The sequence below is a fragment of the Heterocephalus glaber genome, unplaced genomic scaffold (genome assembly GCF_053883595.1).
Source record: "Heterocephalus glaber isolate CG9 unplaced genomic scaffold, H.glaber_assembly_v1.0 deba00001504, whole genome shotgun sequence".
NCBI classification, from domain to species: Eukaryota; Metazoa; Chordata; class Mammalia; order Rodentia; family Bathyergidae; genus Heterocephalus; species Heterocephalus glaber.
In genome coordinates, this window is record NW_028258324.1 from 25,398,515 (window position 1) to 25,414,844 (window position 16,330).

The 16,330-nt window shown below is 34.0% G+C and overlaps 2 pseudogenes; one reads left to right on the forward strand and one right to left on the reverse strand.

Moving 5' to 3' along the window:
- Positions 1–565: 565 nt before the first annotated feature.
- Positions 566–2,868, forward strand: LOC101704590 (protein DBF4 homolog A pseudogene; annotated as a pseudogene).
- An 826-nt stretch (positions 2,869–3,694) lies between these two features.
- LOC101713716 (peroxisomal membrane protein PEX13 pseudogene) lies at positions 3,695–4,987 on the reverse strand (annotated as a pseudogene).
- Between the last annotated feature and the right edge of the window lie 11,343 nt (positions 4,988–16,330).

Here is a 16,330-nt window from a genome sequence, read left to right on the forward strand (position 1 = left end):
AATAATTGATAATATGAAATAGGAAGAAAAGGTCCAAAAGGGTAGAGGAAGTGGGAGGGAAAGGGGAAAGGAAAAAAGGGAAAGGAAAAATAATGAAAAAAGAAAAAAAAATGGAAACAAAGTCTATGTAAATAGGGAAGGGCGCACAGGTAATGGGGAAAAATTAAGAACCAAGATACATCATGTACAGGTACAAGCACCTAATGATAAATGTAAATGTATTGTATACCTAAAATGTATCAATAAAATAATTTAAGCAAAAAAGAAAAAAAAAAAAGAATAGCCAAGAGGAAAAGAAAATGTTCTTGGAATATAGTTTGAAGCTCTTACTGAATAAAAATTTCAAACAGGATGATTCACAGAATGAAGATGGCCAAAAAGTAAACTAGTGGCATGGAAGATAAGGTTAAATAAATCTCTTAGAATAAATACAAAAATACAGAACCCTTGACTTACAAACTTGATTGGTTCCTGGGGGCTGGTTGTAACTAAGTAGTAACAGCTGAGATCTGGATGTTAACATGCTGGATTGGGTACATGCTATAGATATCAACAGGTAGATGAATCTTCCATTAACCTAATTAACCCAAGTTGTTTGTACATCAGGCCAGTTGTAACTTGAGGGTCCACTGTATAGAAATGGAAAGCATAAAAGATATTCAAGCCCACACCCCACCCGTCTGTCTATGCTTTATCATCTTCTTTTTCCCATCTGGGAGCTGGATCCAGTCCCAGAAACTAGGCCTGCAGTCATGACACAGCTACTATATGAAGGCCATGGGCAAAGGAAGGGGCAAGATGACTGTCCTGTATGTTGCCCAGAGAAGACTTGTTCTGGTGGCCATCAGGCAAGGCACCCTGTGGGGACCCAGAAGGTAGGTGTTGGTTGGCTGCCATGAACTCTAGAGCTACAAGAAGTACAGCAAAAGGGCATTTCTAGGGTGGAATCCAAGTCAAAAAATGAAAAGAACAGATCATCTTTGAAATCTCTGAAAATGGATAATGGACTAGAAAAAAATTCAAATATAAGTTATTTTGAGGAAAAGTATTTTATTTTGACTTACTTCTGTCACCTTATCTAAAAAACTGAAAAGAACATAAAAGATCTGGGAGAGCAAATTGAAAAATTTTCTCAGCAAATATATCAGTTATCTTATTTCAAGTAAAAAGGAAACTAAATTTGCACAAACCCTGGGTTGAATTTCTTCTGTACCAAATCCAGAATCTGTATATATGGCAGAAACCACTTCACCTGTTCTTAGTCATTATAAAAGTTCATTTAAGTCTCCAGATACAGTGTTTTTAAAGGGGTGTTTAAGCAGATGAAAATTATTAGTTGAAAAAGCTGTGAAGAATTATGATTTTATTCTTTCAAATAGTATATTATCAAATACCCTATCATGAGTAAAAATTCTTCATATAGATGACATTAGATAATAAATTGAACAAAAGAAAAAAAGAACTGTATTTACTCAAGAAGTCAAGTACTTTTGTAAGAAACATAAAGAAAAGTGTTGGTATTGGAACACAAAAAACAAGAACAGAAAGACTCAAAAAAGTCTTTCATAAAAGTAGAAGATGTGAGCCAACTTTATAGACTGTTTTATCTTCAGCTGAACAATATGCCTTTAATTAACTGTTCTGTTCAGGAACCCTCACATGATATAGATAAGCTAACTGGTATCTAAACACAACCTCAGGTTAAACTAAGCATCCTAACAGATGGCAGTAAACATGGTGGAACAACAATTAAACTTCAGTTGAAGAGGAAAAAAAGATAGTGTGCCCTGCTAGGTGGGCAACACAGAAACTGCAGAGTAACCAGTTTCAAGTCATTGATTATATTGTGTATAGTTTCTGATTTTATGGAATATGAGATACACCTAAGAAGAAAAGAATAAAGTAGTGTTGGAATTTTTTCTCCTGCTTCTTCAAATGTCCTAAAGAAACTGAATCAAATGTAAGACTAGAATTGTGATATATTTCCCAGAAAGATTAAGAGAAGATGATCTACACATTATTTAATAGGATTTCCTGTATAAAGAATCTGAACAAAAGTTTGTGTTTATTTCAGAACCCATCTCTTACCCTTCAAATGAATTGAGAGGACTTAATGAGAAAATGATTAATTAATCACATTAGTTGCAGTTAAAAGAGCATAAAAGAAAATTTGACATAGCTACCTCCATGTAAAACATTGCATGCAATGCATCATTGGCATTTCTGACTATGAATGAATTATAAATGAAAATGACTTAGAAGAACTCGGGATAGGTCACTGTCCAAAAAGACTACAGATATCTATACCAATTTCTTATTTTAGTATGGATAATAGTGCATCCCAACCAAAAGTCAGATACTGCACATTTTCCAGCAAATTATCTAAAGGAAAAGGACTTTCATACAAAATTTGGTCCTGATTCTGGTCTGTTAACAGTTCAAAAGAACACCTAAAATAAAGGCAGAAACTCCATCCTGTAGTCCTTCTGAGCAACTCAAATGAGTATGACATAAGGAATATGGATAGTTTATCATCTGGTAAAATCTATCAAAAAATAAGAATATTATTAGAATGAAATAAAAATGAAAACCTGGAGCCAAATGTTAAATCAGATAAAAAAAAAGAACTGAATTTCTTATTACATAAGAAGAAAATGGAATTTTTAGTTCAACAGTACAATCTCTCCCAGATTATTTTAGACCAAATAAATTAAAATTTTGGGGTTTCACAAGCTATACTGAGAGTAGTGGTATAAGTAATGTTTTAGATATTTGGGAAAAGAACAATTCAAATAATCAGCATTTTTCTCTTCTTCAACATCTGAATTTACAGGCTTTTGGTATTTAAAAATTTATACTTCTCAGTAGTGATTAGGATCATATTATTTCAATTTTTATAAATATGTTTAATTCTTAGTGATTTTTTTACTAATTTTCTTTATAGAACCATATATAAGTATTAATAAAAGTGATGTTTGCAATTTTTACAGAATTGGATAACTATTAAAGAAAAATCACAAAACAATTGTCTTATTTTACATACTAAAAATATTAATGAAGAAACTGTAAGCTCCAGATGACAGACTAGGGTTCAAGGAGGTAAGAAAAGAATAATTGATGTAATGCTGCTAAAAGGAACTTTTCAAGTTCAAGAAAGATATGAGTCTTTACATAGAAAGAGTTCATAAAGACATAATCAGAAAAAATTTGACAGTACTATTCCTTTAGACATGAAGTCCATGAAAGTCCATGAAATCTTAAGAAGCTGCTATATATGTACATCACACCTATACGAATTTTTAGAAGTCAGCCACTGGTGTCTTTTTTTTAGAGCAGAAAAATTTTATTATTCAGTTTAAGGTTATAAAACTTTTGCCTTTTTGCTTGTTCCCATAAATTTTGTTATCAGTCAATTTCTGAAGGTTTTAAGTCAATCTAGAACTTTTAGAAGCATTAATGATCCATTCTTTAGCAAACCATGCATTCTATATAGTTCATCAATATTAAATATTACTCTTCCAATACCAAGGGATTTAAATACCATGAAAATTATAGTAATCTCCATAATCTTAAAAGCTAGGTGAAACTAATGTCTTCATGGTCCAGTACATTGCCAAATGTGACCAGGTCACTAGGCCAACATATTAATGTATAACTTTAATAATTTCTAGCAGCAAAACACCTGGAATAGCCAATAACAAATGCTTTTACTAAATTGTAGATTAAATTCTTTGTATGAAATAATTTTTTAAGTGTTCTAAAATATTGTTCAACTGCACACGAACATGAAAGATATCAAAGATCTTGTTTATCTCCACTTTTCCCTGCAGAATCAGGTACAGTCAGAACCTTATTAGTTTCAACAAAAAACAGATTCAAAAGCAGCTTCCTGTTCATCCAAAGATTCAGCAGCTGTGTCTCCTTTAGTTAGTGTTGGGCTGGTAAAAGACTGTTGCTGTTTGGAAATTTTACTCGCTTCCACTGTTTTTCTACCTCTCCTTTTACCAAGAATCTGAACATAATTTTCAGGTATAAGTCTTGTTGTTTGACCATCAACACTAGCCAGAAGCCAACCACAAACCTTGGGTGGTTGTTTTTTGAGAGCTACGTTTAGCATATCACCAGCATGGAATGAAATTTCTTCAGACATTGCAGCAAAATCGTATTCTCCTCTAGCAACTACGTGGTCATCCTCACCACTTGCCCACTTGGTGTTTTCTGTTACTTCATCACTGTAGGTAGACAGCAGTTTCCAGATGTGATAAGGACCACCAAGGATAACAGCAAAGAACAAGAATATTGGCAAGATTTGGCTGAGTTAACTGCTTGGTCCTCAGCACCAAGGAAAGCTACTGTTCCTTCACTTTCTGCCCACTGGTCCTCATTCTCAGAGACTCTTCTTAAATCCATCATCCTTTGTAACCGTCTATAAAGATATCTTATAGTCCTTACTAATGCAAAAGCTGAAAAAACCTTTGTGAAGTGTATTTTTAGTCGGGAAAAGTGATTCGCTACATTCAATACAGCCCCGAAACTGTTATAGACAGCTGAAAAGGTAACATCCATCATCATACTGAGAGAGGCAAATGCATGTGTAATACTTTAAAAGGACTGAAGTGCACCTCTGCTGCTTTCTTCAGCTTGCTGAACAAATCTACTAGGTCGAAGATCATCTACATGGAGGCAATTATAGCCCAAACTATTATATCCATAACTACAAGGGCTATCGTTTCCATAAAATGAATTTCCATAGGTGCCATATCCAGAAGAAAATGAACTATAAGAAAGTCTGAAAGTGTTCAAAGTGCTGCTTCCTCTCTGCTGTGATGGCCTTGGAAGAAAAGGTGGGGGCACTCTGGTAAGTGTGGGTTGTCCAGCTCTTGTCAATAAAGTAGGGCCCAAGGCAGCAGATTGGAAAGTGGGGCCCGGCCCCCGAAATTCAGAGGGTCTCCCAAGGTTTCAGGGGAGGCGGCGGCTGGGACACCATCTCTCAGCCTCGGCCAGGCTCCCTGCCACTGATACCATTTTGAGGAATTCTTGCTCTCTTAGAATTATTTCCCTTCGCCTTCACACCTGATTAATAATTAAGCACTTGGACATACTGACTGAAAGTAAGCATACAGATGGCTTGTACCGCCAAGGAGATTTGGCCTGCATATTGTTGGATAGCAATCTACATCATGTCCTCGCAGTCTTAGACCAGTCATAATCTCTCTTTGGTAATATAAATGTCAAGGGAACTGAGAGAATACTGCTTTCTTAAGCTAAGGCTGATGACTGGCCTTTTGAAGCCTGCTGTCTATCATAGTTGTGGAGGCCTAGATCAATGGGAAGACTGATGGGACTCCTGGTTCCGTCTTGATCCTGTGCAAAATTACTTTCTAACAACTAAAGTAATTTTTTTTTTCCAGTACTGGGGATCTTGCACTTGCCAGGCAGGTGAAGCACTGCTGAGCTACATCCTTGACCCCTCAAGTAATTCTTTTCATGCTCCAAGAACCTAACTAGTAAATATTTTAAACATTTCATAATAATAAAGTATATATTCATTATATAATATAAAGTATAAGGAAAAAATACAAAAATTCCCTGTAATTTTTTTGTTTTGGGTACTGGGGATAGAACTCGGGACCTTGTGCTTATGAAGCAGAAGTCAGAACCACTGAGCTAAACCCCCAGCCTCTGTAATTTGATTATCAAGAAAAAAAAATCACTTTTCATTCTTTTGAATGTCTGTCCTGTGTTCTTCTTAAAAATATAATATTTATTTTCATTTGATGATGTTATTAATATCCTTTTATGTCAATAAACATGCTTTTGCATTGACAATTCTTAATATTGCATAGTTCCATTAAATAAATATATAAAAATTAATGTAATGAAAAGCCAAACTATGGATTAGGAATATATTTTTCAAATCACACATCCAAAAAAGTGTTACTATCCAAAATAGATAAGGAATTTATTCAACTCAATACCAAAAACAAAGAAAGTAATAAGTAACTAGATTGAAAAGTGGCAGAAGTATCTGAATGACATTTCTGAAAATATACAAATGTTCAGCAGGCATATGAAAAATGCTCAACATTCTTAATCACCAAGGAACGGCAAATTAAACCATAATGAGATATAACTTCATACAGTTACTGTGGCTAATATAAAAAAGTCAAAAGATAACCACTGTTGGTAAACATGTGGAGAAAATGAACTCATATACATTGTCAGTGGAAATATACACTGGTACAACCATTGTGAAAGATAATGTGTAGTTTCCTCAAAAAGATAGGAAAAGAACTACCATATGATTCAGGAACTCCACTTCTATATACATATCCAAAGGAAATAAAATTGCTTTCTCAAAGTAAGAAGCATTGAATGGAATATCAAAAGGGCTGGATAAGTCCCTGAAGTCTTAAGTGGCGGCTATGTATGTACAATACACCTATATGAATTTTTAGAACTCAGCCACTACTATCTTTTTGAGGAATTCTTGCTCTCTTAGAATTATTTCCTTTCACTTTCACACCTGATTAATAATTACTTATGGTCTCATGTATGGTAGCATTATTCAGAGTGGTCAAGATAAGGGAACTACCTAAGTGTTCACTAATGGATAAATGTACAAAGAAAATGTAGCATATACACATGTATGTGTACAAATTATACATATGCATTAGTTAATTTTCTCTTTTGGTGTATTAGTCAACTTTCTATTACTGTTGAAAATAGAGTAATAATAAATTTATGAAGAGGAAAGTTTTATGGTTTATTTGGGCTCACCATTTGAAAGTTTCAGTGCATGACTGGCCTCATTACTTTTGGACCTGTGGTGAAGCAGCACATCATGGCAGGGACCACATGGCAAAGTGAACTCATTCACCTAATGCCCAGAATGAAAAAAAAAAGAATCTCTTTCCTTGATACACTCTCAAGAACCTAGGAAACCTTCACCAGCATCACTTCTTAACATTTCCCTACTTCCCAATAATGCTGTGAACTAAGGACTAAGCCTTTAACAAAGGTGCCTTTGAGGAACACCCTAAATGCCAATAATAGGATATGTATGTAATGGAATATTATTCAGTCATTAAAAAACCAAAATCTTACAATTTCTGACAACATGCATAAGCTTAAAGAAAATTATACTAAATAAAACAAGCTAGACACCAAAAGACAATTGGTATCATCTCATATATATGTGAAGTTCTAAAAATTTCAAACTCACAGAAACAGTATTAGGGTAACTATGATGAGTCAGAGTAGAGGGACAATTTGAGAAACGTTGATCAAAAGTCACAAATATTCATTCATAAGAATGAGTTCTCTAGATCCAATGTACATTATGATGACTATAATAATTATATTATAATTGCATTATATAATAATTACTTTGATAATAATTATTAATGTAATTATTATCATTAATGTTGTAGATATTTGAAATGTTCGAGGGTAGATTTAAATTTTCTCCCCAAATGCAAATAAACACACACACACACACACACAGACTCATGCACATACACAGTTATACACATAAATGGTTAACTATGTGAAGTGATAAATATGTTAACTAGGTTAATTGTGGTAATCATTGCACAATGTACATGTGCATCAACTCATCACATTGTACACCTTAAAGATATACAAATTTTATTTGTCAATTTTATCTCAGTAAAGCTAGAGAAAATTCAATATGAGTAATATCTTATTGTTGAATATTTTAGATATTTCCCAAAGAGGTAAAGCATTTTGTGAAAGCAATAACTTTTAAAAGGCTCTAAGATTTTAAATATCTTTTTGATTTTACCATAAAGTCATTTTCAAGAAAATTTTCTTTATGTCCATTATAAACTAAGTTATATATCTTTAAATTTTATATCTTTTCTTACTTTTGACTATTAAAATGTCTCCTTATAGTAGAAAATTTTGAAAATTTAAAAAGATACATTGATGAAAATATAAACCCTCCTATTATCAATATAAGACTTGACCATTCTTCAATATTTAATTTTATCTGGAGAATTAAATTTTACTCCACCTTCATATTTAGGAGACCTGGCTAACATATGCTTTATTGTTTTTAATTTTATTTTATTTCTTATATTCATAATGCTTTACTACATTTTATTCTGAAGTACTGATTTTAGGAAGGGAGTGGGATAGGCAAATTTTTTGAGTGCTTGTTTTCTAAATTTTTTTTTTTATGTTCACACTCAATACTTTGGATGTAAAAGTTCAGATTTACAATTATTTTCCTAAAAACAAATAAGACTTAAACCACGTTTGAGACAATAAAAAAGTAGATTAAGAAGAACAAGAATAAGAACACTGTAGAGGTAAAAGTAGTGTGTGACCCATTGCAGAGAGCATTTGGTGACCGGAAAGTTTTACCTACAGAAGAAATTCTTGAAGAGTGTACCAGGGGATGAGGTCAAATGGTAGGTAAGTGAAATCTTGTTAGAAAGATGAAGGTTTCTGCCTGTTTTATGAGCAATTAGTGGGGAGATCTTACTATTAAAAGGATCTAAAGTAAGGACTTACAGATTATTGAAGCATCTTGTCTAGCATATACAGTAGTAGGAAATTATTCGTTGAATGAGTGAAAAATGTTTGGCATTAACCAAATCATGATGTTAGAAGGTTCTGCAGTAGAGTGACAATGAGGTAATAAAAAGAATGAGATATTCATTGAACATGGATGAGTTTCAGACATGTTGTACTAAAAGGCAGGAGACAGTATTTGTTCAAATATGTAAATTTTCCATAATAGTGATGGTTGTGAAATTGTTTGCCTATTCTGTTATCCAGTTTCCCTTCTGGAACAGTGTTAGAAAACTGTAAAATGGTTTGTTTTTTAGCTGAGAATGTCCTAAAATTTGTAAGTAGGATTTCAAATTAGAGTTGTCTCTTTCCCAAAAGTTAAAAAGTTTAACAAGGTCCTAAAAGATCTATACTAAAGTCTCTTAGTTGTACTAGAAATCAAGATTCCTAGTCATTTCTGCTGCTTCAGTATCCTTGAACGGCCTTGAAGAAGTTAATTAATTACTATGTGACATCAAGTTAATCTCCTAATGCAATCCCCAGCCTATTGAAGACTCTCAATAAATATTTGCAAGATAAATAAATTTATAAAAGCAAACTGCATTTTAATAGTCAATTCAACAATTTAGCCCTTAAGTTTTTGTAACGTGTTTTACTTCCTAAGGGACTTCCATATATATCTATTTTAATGGTATACAAGTGCACTGTAACTAGCAAATTTCAAAGTCATTAACAGAAAACTGAGCTCAAACTTGCTAAATAATAACTAACTACAAAGTTAGAAAATATGTCAATTTTCCAGTATTGAGTGATGAGTCAGCATAATTTCGTCATGGTTCCTGATCCTCTCACTCTGCTTCCTACCTATGTACTATAGATATTTTTGTACTATAGATATCTTCATCATTAATCTATTGAAATATGGTCAGCCAACTGAGTGCTTCCTATCTAGAATGTCACCATTTTTTTTAATAGGAATATCACAGATGGAGCATGTAATTTGCAAATAAATTATTTGAGTATCATTAGCAGTTCTGTTTTAACTGTGTAACATTTAACTCTTAGAGAACTTTGTTTCCTCATTTAGAAAAAAAGAAATAAAGCATTTCTCTTATCCATCCAATACTAAAATTCTATGAATTTTATATTGTAAGTCTAGTATGCAGTCCACCTTCAAAGGTACTCTATTAGCCAGGAAGAAAATTACTGCTATAGATTGTTAAGTAAGTAAATCCCTGGCACTCACTCTTTCCTTTCTATACCTTAAAATATTCTGATTTTATTTTGATATCATCCTCCGATGCTTCCCACCTCACAAACACACACAACACAACGTGCATAGCAGCCCTGGAAGTAAGCTCTAGCTAATTAAATCAGAGCAATCACACCCCTTGGCCAGTGATTGATTCAGAAATAAATATGTGATGCATTTAAGGGCAATGAGAGATTTTTACAACAAAATATTTTCTTTGTCATCGGAAAGGAATGTTGAGGGAGAGATTCTTCAATTAGACTGTATGAGGAAGGATGCAATCCTGGCTCTGTGGCCAACTCTCCCAAGGAAAGCAGATATGATGAACTCAACAACTGTAGAAATCCCCAAACTTTCTATTAGGGATTATTTACAAGATTTCACTTTCTTCAAGGCCATTATAAAATTGTCTGTATTACAAGAGCCATTTTACTAATTTAAACTAAATATGAGTCATGAAATTATGTAAATTATATCAGCAACTCTGCATTTCAAAATGTATATATTTTTCCTAGACATAAAGTAGCAGAAGAAAAGAAATTATTTTCATGTATAAAATAAAAGTTTCATTGTACAGGAAAAACTCGTTCCTGCCTTGAATTTTTTCAGTCTCAAACATAAAGGGACCATATGTTGCTTTCCAGAACTATGATGTCTCTGTCACCAACCATAACTGCTAATGTGTTTCACCATCTCGTGAAGCAATAACAGGGTTTGAAGAAGTGATTGCTGAAACAATCATCCTAGAAACAATACAACAAATGACTCAAGACATTTTCAAAGAAGAGAGGATTATGAACCCTAACCATTACTCTTCAACTATTAAAATTTGTAAATTACATTCATTGTTATGAGTCTCAGGCCGTGGTTTTGATATACCACCTTGATTTGGGAAATAGTTATAAGAAATATTTTATGTGACATAAAATCATGCATAAAAACTAAGTCATCAATATAGGAGGGCATCAGTTTTCATTAGTTTGGGTTTTGCTGTCAAGCAGCTTACATTCTGAGCAAAAAGACATTAACAAGTTTTCTCATCATTCATCTTCTGCTTTATTTCTTCTGCTGCGCTACAAAAATGAATATATGTTAATCCTCTGACAAAATACTAAAAATGAAAAATTAAGTGTCAATCAGTTACTAGTACAAGTGAATCTCTAACTTTGTGAGGAGGAAAGAAGAAACATCTAAATATAAAGTTAAATATTTTGAGACAAACAAAAATCTGTTTTTATAATTATAACATAATCAAGTTATCTAATAATTTAATGTACTATAATTTCAGCAGGTATTTTTGTATTCCAAGTTAATCCTAAATATGTTTCTGTTATTTTGAAATCTTTTCTGAAAAACTCATTACTTTTAAATGTAGCAGTTATTACATATTGATATTTCAAGTTATTGCATGTTTATGATCATTTTACAGTTATTACATGCTGATGTTTCAAGCCTAGAGAAGATTTCAAACAACAGAAAAGAATCCATTTACAACTATAATTCTTAATGTATATGTAAAATCATCTATGTACTTCCAGCTGTTATACACCTTGCTTTTGAAAGCATTTGTGAATTATATTGATCACAGTCAGTTGTAACATTTGTTCAACTTTTGCCAAGAGGGGTGTTGAGTTTGGAAATCCAAATATAGTAGGAAAATCACTTGTCTGAACTATTCATATAAAAACTTATCAGTCATTTTACTGTTCCATACCTAGCAAGTCAATTAAGTCCCATTCTACAAATTTGGAGACCCAAGAACAAAAATAAAACAGCCTTCATCACTCAGAATTCAAACAGGAAATGTGGATCAATAACAGCAATGAAGTATCACAAAATAGTCCTTTAGATAGGAAATATTTTGAACTATTTTAATGCATTTTTTCTTTCCAATTAGATGTTTCCTTTCCTCATAGTTTTTCTGTCATTACTGGCATAAGAACAAGGAAAACAATTACCAGAACACTGGGAAGAAGGCTCACATTATGTTCATCAAACCATCCATTTTCCTCTTAAGCATCTTTCCCAGTCTCCACATGCTTGTGGCTAGGTGCAACCACACTGATACTGCCAGACAGGGTTGTCCATTACAGTCTTCACTATGCTATTAAATACCCATTAAATGCCCTGTAAGATCATTCACAGTCTCTGTGCTCTCTGCATAGGTCGTTGAGTGAATCCTTGGAGGAGACACACACAGCTTCTCTCTCTTGATCCCCACAAATCTCCATTGGTATTTGCATGAGTAAAATATGATATTTTATCAGTTAAATCCTTGGGTTTCATTATCCTAACACATAGTATATAAAAGAAGTTTCCCCTTGCCAGAAGGCATGACAGCTCCAGAAATAAAGATCAGAGAGAATTAAACAGAATAAAGGAGTTCACTATGAGGAACTAGGACTCATTAGGAGAATTTTAAGGGTCAATCTGGTAGGAGGAAAAGATGATAAAACACTTAATTGTGTGCTTTCCATGGTGGGAAAGATTACTTTCCCTTCACTTTGGAATGAAATGTAGGAAAATCAAGTTTAAGTGAATTGTTACTTTTAGTGGAATACTGTGGCACTACCCAAAAACAATCTTAACAATGACTAAGGAAGTTTTCACGGAGAATAGTCTGGGCTGGGTTTGCAGTCTGCAAATGGGCTAGAGAATGCAGAAATTCTCATGGACAATAGTGAAGATGACAGAAGTTTCTAGAATTTCTGAGTGCACTATAGACTAGCAGATCCTGAAGTTACAATGCAGAGGCAAGATTCTACAAGTTTATAGGGGACTAAATTTCACAATGATGTACTACTCTATCACAAAGGATAAACTTGAATCATTTTAAGAAATGCATGCACTTTTAAACCATAATGTTAACTGAAATAAATCAGACACAGAAGCTTAACTATCACATAGTTTCTCTTATATAAGAAACTCAAAATATAAAAAAGAGCAAAATAAAGGATAGATAATGAAGTAGAGAGATAAATCTTTCTTATATGGGGAGAAGATTAAGAGACAGAAGGAAGAAGAGAAGGTAAAGGGGATAAAAAGGAATTAAGTTGTATTGTGTACATGCGCCAACTCCACACAAGAAATATAATCATTATTTACTGCAAACATGTACTGATAAAAAATAAGAACTTTAAAATTTCCACTTGTGAAGGGAAAATATCCAGATAGGAGCAAGAAAACATTAGCATCACAGCATACAAATGCAATAGTATTAGAAATGATTAAGATGCAAGAGGCCAAGGAACTAAGCTTTCATCTGCCTTCTGTGAAGATGTAAATTCATCCCTACATGCATTTGCTGATTTAGAAAAGAGGAGTAGGTACTGAACTTCCTGAACTGTTAAAGAACAAGCTATGAAGGAGAGTTGAGCTGTTAAACTTACTTGCATACTTACCCTTAAAATGCAGAGCTATCTTCAAACTTTTCAACAGGAAGAGCCCACGACAAAAATGTTTTCCCTGATGAGCAAGAATTGAAGCTTGGGAGAAAGATGAATTCAATAATATGTAATAAAGATACCCATTTGTAGAGGAAGTAATTAAAAAGTTAGCAAATTGATGACAAGGCTCAGAGTTTGGACCTAGCCTGGGACCTACTGATGCTAAAAATCAGAAAGGGCAGGAACAGGTCTACAGCACAAACACAGTCTGAGCACAGCATCTATCACTTCTGAGAATTAATGATTACCCACCATGTTCAGCTTTATGTCTGGGAAAGCACACCTGATTAACTGGTATTGGTCAAGAGCTCTTCCCTCACTAAAAGAGGGAAGATAATTTTATTAGCTGTGAGTCCAGATTGTGGGGAAGAAGTTATCCTTAACAGGAAACAATAGGTTTCTATGGACAAAAGAAATAAATTCTATCCCCCAAAAAATCTCTGCAAATATTTGTCTTACCAGGCCAAACATACTCAAGACTTTGGAGAAAGAAGAACTTCTCTTAGCTTTATTTTTGAAGTATTCATTCTACAATACCTGAATACCAAAAGGATGATATTGACTTCCTTCAAAGGAATATCCTCCAAATCATGGTTTTGTTACTGGTTTTGTTCTTTGCCTCCTGCTTCCCATTAAGACTAGAGCACTGTAATACAGCATTGCTGTATTTCCAAAAATCTAAGTCTTTATTTCTTAAATAACAAACCAAGGTCTGGGAAAAACCTAGCCTTCATAGATTGTTCATATAGCTCCTCATATCCTACAATTTACTGAGCAATGAAAAACAAGCAAAACTCTGCAAAAATCCTTGCTTATATTTTTAACCTCAATATTTGTTTCTCAAGAACTAAAATTTACAAAACACAGATTTGATAAAAGATAATCCCAATTTATTTTGGTTTTGGTTTTGTTTTTTTTGGTATCAGGGATTGAACTCGGGTCCTTGCACTTGTGCAGCAGGCAGCAAAACCACTGAGCTAAATCCCCGGCCAAATCCCCATTTATAATATCCTATGTAACACAACTCTTTCTTATGATATACCTGCTTAGACCTTTTCCATAAAAGTTTTCCTCAAGTACCATGACCAAGTACATGCTTTAAATATGCATGAATTTAAAAACTTAGTATTTCATTTTTGTCCAGGAGAAAATTGCCTATTCCAAAGTCGAATTAAAATCTCTACCTCTAAATTGTGCATTACACATGTAAAGAACACTGCACTAAAACAGAATATTGCTTTCAAATGTACACAGCAATTTACCAAATTAACTACTCTTTAGTAAACAAAACAGCATCAACAAATTTAAAATATTTCAATCATGCAAGAGCCTGGAGGAGGCTTCTGGGTAAACATGCCACAGCTCCCAGCACAGAGGAGGGCTCCAGGTCGGAGCACCATGGCTATCAGCCAAGAGGAGACTTTCAGGTCAGCATGCCACAGCTCCCAGCCTGGAGGAGGCTTCCAGGTAGGCATGCCACAGGTCCCAACACAGAGGAAGTGAGCTGCGTGGGGGCCAGGAACAATCGGGCCCTGTCAAAATGAGAAGACAGGTAAACAAGCCTCAGAACCAGACTTCCAGATCACCTACAGCAACCCCAAAGGGAAACAAGATGGAACACTCTGATACTCAACCACCTGGACTCCTTGAACTAGCAACGAAAGAGAATCTGGAAAAAATGAAACAAGGAACAATTTCTCACATAACAGCAAAGATTGTGCCCATAGTGCAAAACATGATTAATAAATCTAGAGAGGATACAAATAAAAAAATAAAGGAGCTCAGTAACATGATCGAATGCCAAAATAGGAAACAAATGGAATCCATAAAAACAGATGCAAACAGATTTCCAGGAGATTAAAAACTCCACTGAAAGTCTACACAGCAGAATGAACCAATGTGAAGACAGGAATTCTGATATAGAAGATAACATTGCAATTAGTGACCAGGAAAAGAAAAAATTCTTTAAAATTGTAAGGGACAATGAGAAATCAATCCAGCAGCTGCTAGACGATGCAAAGAAGAATAACATAAGACTGATTGGAGTCAATGAAGAAACAGGAGAGAGTGCAGATGACATAAAAAAAACCTGTTCACAGAAGGGATGGCAGAAAACTTCCCAAGCAGTGGAAAAGAATTTGACTTACATATAAGTGAGGCATATTGAACTCCAACTAGCCTTGATCAAAAAAATTTATACATAGGCATATAATTGTTAAGATTCCAGAAACCCAACAGAAGAACACAATTCTACAAGCAGTTAGAGAAAAGAAACAAATCACATACAAAGGAAAGCCCATCAGAATCACAGCAGACTTCTCAACACAAACCTTCAAGGCAAGAAGAGCTTGGAGTGACATATTTCAAGGCCTAAAGGAAAACAGCCTCCAACCCAGATTGATGTACCCTCCAAAACTATTTTTCAAAATTGATGGTGAAATAAGTTACTTTCATGACAAAGAGCACCTTAGGAATTTCATGAATACCAAGCCAGCACTCCAAAAACTTTTAGACAATATCCTAGGAAAAGAATGAGGAACACAACCCCAGGAAGCCCAGCAGAATGAATCCACAGAGCACAACAAGAAATTAAAAGCAAAGGGGGACAAACAAACAAAAAGAAAAAGCGATGAAAATGATAACTCAATATGTATCAGTTATAACTATTAATGTTAATGGTCTCAATCACCAATCAAAAAAATAGACTGGTGGAATGGGTCAAGAAACAAGATCCAACAATATGCTGCATTGAAGAAACACACTTAATGCAAAAAGAAACTCATAGAGTTAAAGTTAATGGGTGGAAAACAATACTCCATGTGACGGGAACCCCCAAAAAAGCAGAAGTAGCTATGCTATTTGCAGATCAAGTGGATTTCAAACCAACTCTGATTAAGAGAGACAAAGAAGGACACTACATCCTTGTAAAGGGAACAAACCAAGAGGAAGACAGGACAATCATAAATATATATGTACCAAACACTAGTGTGCCAAACTATATAAAACAAATACTAAAGGACGTGCAAAGTCATATATCCACTAATACAATAATAGTGGGGGAACTCAATACCCCACTGTCACAAAAAGATAG